The sequence below is a fragment of the Pezoporus wallicus genome, unplaced genomic scaffold (assembly GCF_028554395.1).
Source record: "Pezoporus wallicus isolate ANWC-B61680 ecotype Strahan unplaced genomic scaffold, APGP_CSIRO_Pwel_v1 contig_4647, whole genome shotgun sequence".
In the NCBI taxonomy this organism is placed as follows: domain Eukaryota; kingdom Metazoa; phylum Chordata; class Aves; order Psittaciformes; family Psittacidae; genus Pezoporus; species Pezoporus wallicus.
In genome coordinates this window covers 7,276-14,550 of record NW_026641175.1, presented here as the reverse complement: position 1 = coordinate 14,550, position 7,275 = coordinate 7,276, and positions in this window count along the sequence as shown.

The following is a 7,275-nucleotide window of genomic DNA, read 5'->3' as shown; positions in this document are numbered from 1 at the left end:
CACAAGGATTCAAGAACAGTCCAACCCTATTTGGAAACCAACTGGCCAAGGAATTGGAAGCATGGACCACCCAAGGAAAAATACAGGTACCAAGATGACAATACCTTTTGTTACAATATGTAGATGACATTTTTATTGCAACAGAACAAAGGTCCCTGTGCATAAAGGTGACAATTGAAATTCTGAATCAGCTAGGCTTGAATGGTTATAAAGTCTCAAAAGGAAAGGCACAAATTGCATGCATGACTGTGCTGTATCTAGGATGTGAAATTTCACAAGGGCAGCGAAAACTGGGAATAAATCGCATAGAGGCAATCTGTGCCATCCCAGAACCATGAAACTTGCATGAACTAAGAATATTTTTGGGCATGACAGGGTGGTGCAGATTATGGATAATGGACTATGGACTTATTGCCAAACCTCTGTATGAAGCACAAAAATCACATGCCTTTATTTGGGACAAACCACAGAAAGAGGCCTTCAAAAATCTGAAGGAGGCGTTAACAAAATCACCGGCATTGGACTCCCAGATTTGACAAAAGATTTTCAATTGTTTGTCCACGAAAGACAGAGGTTGGCATTGGGAGTATTAACTCAGAAACTCGGAAACTGGAAAAGACCGGTGGGATATTTCTTAAAACAACTGGATCCAGTGAGTGCAGGATGGCCCTCATGCTTGAGGGCAGTAGCAGCAGCTGTCATTTTGATCCAAGAAGCTAGGAAATTAACTTTGGGAAAACATATCGATGTGTTTGTGCCACATATGGTAACCACTGTTCTAGAACAAAAAGGGGGGCATTGGTTGTCCCCTAGCCGGATGATGAAATATCAGGCAATCCTAATGGAACAGGATGATATAAACTTGAGAACTACTAATCTGCTAAACCCAGCAGCTTTTCTAGGAACTGACCTAGAAGAAGGAACTCTTGAACATGACTGCATAGAAGTCATCGAACATACATATGCAACCAGAGCAGACTTAAAGGATGTACCTCTTGAACGACCAGACTGGGAGCTCTTCACAGATGGAAGCAATTTTGTGGAGAACGGGACACGATACGCAGGGTATGCTGTGACAACGCAACAAGAGGTAGTCGAAGCCAAAGCACTACCTCCTGGAACATCGGCCCAACGGGCAGAATTAATAGCTCTCATGAGAGCATTGGAACTGAGCAATGGCAAAAAGGTAAATGTATGGACAGACTCAAAATATGCATTTGGTGTGGTACACATTCATGGAGCATTATGGAAAGGACGGGGACTTTTATCCTCACAAGGGACTAACATAAAGTATCAAAAGGAAATTTTAGAATTAATAATTGCTGTGCAAAGACCTAAACAGGTAGCCATCATGCATTGCAAGGCGCATCAAGGAGGAACTTCAAAGATATCTGAAGGAAATACATTGGCAGATCGGACAGCCCGACAAATACACTCCTTGGAGGCCCCAATCTAGTGGACAGGTAGAAAAGATGAATCAAACAATAAAGAAACAGATCAGTAAAATATGTCAGGAGGCTAAAATAAAATGGCCACAAGCATTGCCTATAGCTCTGCTAAGAATCAGAATAAAACCCAGAAGCAAAATGTCAGTAAGCCCCTATGAGATCCTCTATGAAAAGCCATACCAGGTGCCGGAACCCAACCCTAATACCCCTATTAAAGGGAATCAGGATGTTTATAATTACGTGCTGTCTCTCGGTAGAACCTTAACTCGACTGCGGAGCACTCTGGTGTGGAATAGGCCACTGTCCCTGGAAAATCCAGCACATGACATCCAACCAGGAGACCAAGCATACATCCGGAACTGGAATGAAGAACCATTAAAAGAACGCTGAGACGGACAGTACCAAGTACTGCTAACTACGTAAAGGTAGAAGGGGTGGATTCTTGGATACATTATACATGAGTAAAGAAAGTTCCAAAGGTTTGGGAAACACAGATACTAGGCCCTACGAGACTAAAGCTGAAATGTAAATAAGATGTCTGGGTTCTGTTACAAAACTTTGATTGTCATTTGGTCACTAACACAGCTGACATCCATTCCTATCCTAGGAATTCCTCAGAAAAATGTTTTGACAAAACTTAAAACAAGATGCCATTCTGACCTGCAAGTTCACAGAAACCATTCCAATAAGACCAACACTAATAAAGGTAGTTTGGGAAAAGGTAAATGGTCCTATAGGACTGAATCTGCAATTGGCCACAGCAAAATTGAAGTTATGGGAAAAAGGACTAAAAGATCAGTGAATTCAGCACAGATAATCCAATCATACCGTCGAAATCCTGAGGAAAATTTAATGATAGGTCTGATTGAGGATTTCTCAAAAATGAAAAACACGAGCAGAATAACAGCATGTTTGCCGATACCCAAAGCAGCAGGATAACTGTATATTCAAGCTGACCAGATTTGAAAGAAACCTGGAACGTGCCCTGGAATTGGCTAAAGACAAAAGGATAAATATTTGGACTGATTCTAAATATGCATTTGGTGTGGTCCATGCACATGGTGCCATCTGGAAAGAACGGGAACCTTTGAACACACAGGAGAAACAGAATAAACATGCTATGACTACTGAAAGCTGTTCAGCTACCTGAAGAAGTAGCTATTATGTACTGTCAAGGATATCAACAAGGTGAAATTTGGCTGATTTTAACAATCTAAACTCATTCCCTTAATCCCTGACAGCAAACTAACAATTGAGAAATCTAAACCTAGATATTCAAAGGAGGGTAAATAATTGATTGGAGATCTCAAAGGAGAGGAAAACAAAGAAGACTGGGTTCAGATACCTGATGGGAGAATTATAATCCCCTAACCAACTCTGGACGCTAGTTCAGGAGGAACATAATAAAACTCATTGAGGTAGCAAGTCTTTGTATAAATACTTAGATGAACAAATTGAAGGAAGGAATCTATATAACATAGTTCAATTAGTGACAATATCAGCTCTGTCTCAAGAAAGTAGAAATCAAATTGGTACAACTGACAGCACTGGCACATAAATTTTTCTGAATTATCAAGACCAATATTTGTTAGTGTTAACAAATACTTTTTTAAGGTGTCCAGAAGCATTCCCTTGTAGAATAAATAATGTAAGACAAGTAATTGGAACATTGTTAAACAGTATAATACCTTGTTTTGGAAGTACCAAAGGCAATTTCTTCTGACTGAGGCTCGCCCTTTAGTGCAAAACAGTTACAAGAAATTAGCCAAAATTAGAGCTTGATTGGCAACTACATGTTCCGTACAGGCCTCAGGCCAGTGGGCAAGTAGAAAAGGTGATCAAAAAACAGATTAGTAAAATATGTCAAGATATTGATACCAGGCTTTACCACTGGCTCTGTTAAGAATTTGAACTAAACGTCGGTCGAAAGAAGAGGCTATCCTATGTAAAATTTTATATGGAAGACCATATCGGTCCCAGTTCAAAGGAGAAAGTCTTCTGGAAGTGGGAGAAGGTTATCTCCTAGAGTTTCTGATCAATCTGGGAAAGCCATTAGAGGAAATAAGAGAATACTGGGGACAAGAGCGAGAGGCATGGATTATCCGACTCACCCTTTTAGATCCAGAGACTGGGTTTAGGTTAAGAATTTTTCAGGAGATACTCTACAGGAGAAGTGGAGCGGACTGTACCAGATAATGGAACAACCTTTCTTCAAAAACGAAGAAAGCACCAGAACCAGAGAAGACATGGCGGATCGAACCTTCAGGACCTTCACATATGAAATTGTATCAGTCATAATTTGGATTTATGTGATAACTGACATACCAGCTTGGGACCAATACTCATACCTAATTAATATTAATTGTTTTAATATTGATTACTTGTGGTATAACAAAATTTTCTTCCTGAAATTGTAAATGATCTGTGATAAATTATGAAGATTGGAAAAAAGAAATGAAATATAAATATCAAGTAGAAACGGGAAACTATTTCAAAGACTCTGGATGGTAATGGCAGTATATAAAATGTTGCAGGAGAATTTTCAAAAGGACAGAAAAAGGGGTTATAATAGACATTTGTTGGTACTAACATGCACCTTTTCAGGTTGGCCAGAAGCCTTTCCAACTAGAAGCACACAAGCCTAGGAAGTAACAAAGATTGTTATAGGATGATCGTGGGGATTTCGAAAGTATGTGCTGCATGAACTTATCTGACCATTCTGAATCAAATTCATGCTAAGTTGAGAAAATTGCAGGAAAATATGCAGGAGCTTAGAATTGTTGGAGGTGGAATGGATGAATGGCTAAATAACTTAGGAGTTACTGGATGGTTCAGGGAAATACTGAAACAAGGCCTTTTAATCTTGGCTATAGGACTACTCATTTTAATGATTGTACCTTGTATAATACAGTGTATATCAAAATAACTTCATAAATAGATAGAAGGAACATGGATAGCTCTGTCATGAATAATATAGTAAAAGAATTAACTAACTTTATAGAAAAAGGGGGGATTGATGCAGAGAGTTGACCAATGTACAGGGGAGTTGTATAAGGGGGTTGTACGGGGGGGTTGTACAAGCCGGTTAGAGGAATTTGCTTGCTTAAACAAAAGTATTCTCTGTTGTAAATGCCTGCTGAGCAGAACAAAGACACCTGGTCCTATTGATAAGGAAAAGCAGACACTTGGTCCTATTGATAAGGAAAAGCAGACACTTGGTTCTATTGATAAGCAGCTATTGATAAGGAAAAGCAGACCCCTGAATCTACTGATAAGGGGGAGAAGCAGATGGTTTATGGCTGGGATACCGACCAAACCCTAAGGCCAGACATGAAGACTAAAAGGTGAAAAGTGCAAGAAGAGGAAGACTCATTTACTTCATCTTGAGACCCCTGCCCATGACCAGAGGGGGCACTGCGCAGGTGCAGAGGACCTTCTAGCTCATTATAATACGAAGCGGGGATAGGACATGAATATGTATAGGCATGTTGTGCAACCTTATAAATGTAGAGGGAAACAACACTGAGGCACGCATGACTTTGAGGAATTATCCCCGTGCGTCTCAGCACTGAATAAAAAGCATACCTACTTTACAACTTTAACGAGTTGTGGAGTCAATCCGCGCATCAATTGTACCTTGCATAATACAGTGTATATCGAAATCACTTCATAAATCAGTAGAAGGAACATGAATAGCTCTGTCATATATAATATAGTAAAAGAATTTACTAACTTTGTAGAAAAAGGGGGGATGGATACAGGGTTAACCAATGTACAGGGGGGTTAGAGGAATTCACTTGCTTAGACAAAAGTATTGTCTCTTGTAAATGCCTACTAAGGAGGACAAAGACACCTGGCTCTATTGATAAGGAAAAGCAGACACCTGGTTCTATTGACAAGGAAAAGCAGACACCTGATTCTACTGGTAAGCAGCTATTGATAAGGAAAAGCAGATGCCTGAAGGGGGAGAAGCAGATGGTTTATGGCTGCAACACTGACCAAACCCTAAGGCCATACATAAAGACTAAAAGGTGAAAAGTTCAAGAAGAGGAAGACTCATTTACTTCATCTTGAGACCCCTGCCCATGACCAGAGGGGGCACTGTGCAGGCGCAAAGGACCTACTAACTCATTATTCTAGGAAGTGGGATAGGACATGAATATGTATAGGCGTATTGTGCAACCTCATGAATATATATAACTTTAGAGAATAAATGTAGAGGGAAACAACACTGAGGTACCCATGACTTTGAGGAATTAACCCCGTGTGTCTCAGCACTGAATAAAAAGCATACCTACTTTACAACTTTAATGAGTTATGGAGTCAGTCTGCGTATCAGGTAGGGGTCTTCAAGATGAAGTAAATGAGTCTTCCTCTTCTTGAACTTTTCACCTTTCAAGTCTTCATATATGGGTTTAGGGTTTGGTTGGTGTCCCAGCCATAAACCATCTGCTTCTCCCCCTTATCAGTAGATTCAGGCATCTGCTTTTCCTTATCAATAGCTGCTTATCAGTAGAATCAGGCACCTGCTTTTCCTTGTCAATAGAACCAGGTGTCCTTGTTCTGCTTGGTAGGCATTTACAACAGACAATACTTTTGTTTAAGCAAGCAAATTCCTCTAACCCCCTTGTATAACCCCCCTGTACAACCTCCCTGTACATTGGTCAACCCTCTGCATCATTTGGACTGATGAAAATAAAGATTATTACTTCTTTTAATTATAAAAGAAGCAGCAAACCACCCTACAGTTCTAATGCAAGGAGCCCAAGTCAGCAACTAAAACATTGAGAGCATTTCCTTGCCAGCCCAGCAAACATATCAGCTACCATTTCAGAGTCCCTAGGATTGACAATCTGATTGACCTGTCATGCCACTCAGTGCAGACTCAGAATTACTGTGTTCTGGCTCATCAAGCACAAAGAAATAACTAAACAAAACAAAACCAAACAAACAACAACACCCCCCCCAAACCCCCAAAACAAACAAAACCCCCCAAAAACAAAGAAAAAAACCCAAACAAGTCTAAACCACCAAACACTCCCCTCCCCCAAAACCAAAGGTGTTGCTCAGGTGAAATCTATTTGAACCAACACATTCTTGCCATATCAGTACAAGTGCTTTGTGATAGAAGCCACTCTAAGCACCCTTCAGTTCCCTGATGTCATATTAGAAATCAGTAGTGTTAGAGATGTGAGCAAGGTACTCTGCTTGTGCTGCTTCAAAAAGTTTGGAATGAGAAGAAAGTCCCAAAGCAATTCAACAGGACTAGCAATTCAACAGGTGCTGCTGATGCAGAGAGTTGACCAATGTACAGGGGGGTTGTACAAGCGGGTTAGAGGAATTTGCTTGCTTAAACAAAAGTATTGCCTGTTGTGAATGCCTGCTAAGCAGAACAAAGGCACCTGGTCCTATTGATAAGGAAAAGCAGACACTTGGTCCTATTGATAAGCAGCTATTGATAAGGAAATGCAGATGCCTGAATCTACTGATAAGGGGGACAAGCAGATGGTTTATGGCTGGGATACCGACCAAACCCTAAGGCCATATGTGAAGACTGAAAGGTGAAAAGTGCAAGAAGAGGAAGACTCATTTACTTCATCTTGAAGACCCCTACCCACAGGAGGAAGACTCAGTTACTTCATCTTGAGACCCCTGCCCATGACCAGAGGGGGCACTGCACAGGTGCAGAGGACCTTCTGGCTCATTATAATACGAAGCGGGGATAGGACATGGATATAGGCGTGTTGTGCAACCTTATGAATATATATAACTTCAGAGAATAAATGTAGAGGGAAACAACACTGAGGCACGCATGACTTTGAGGAAT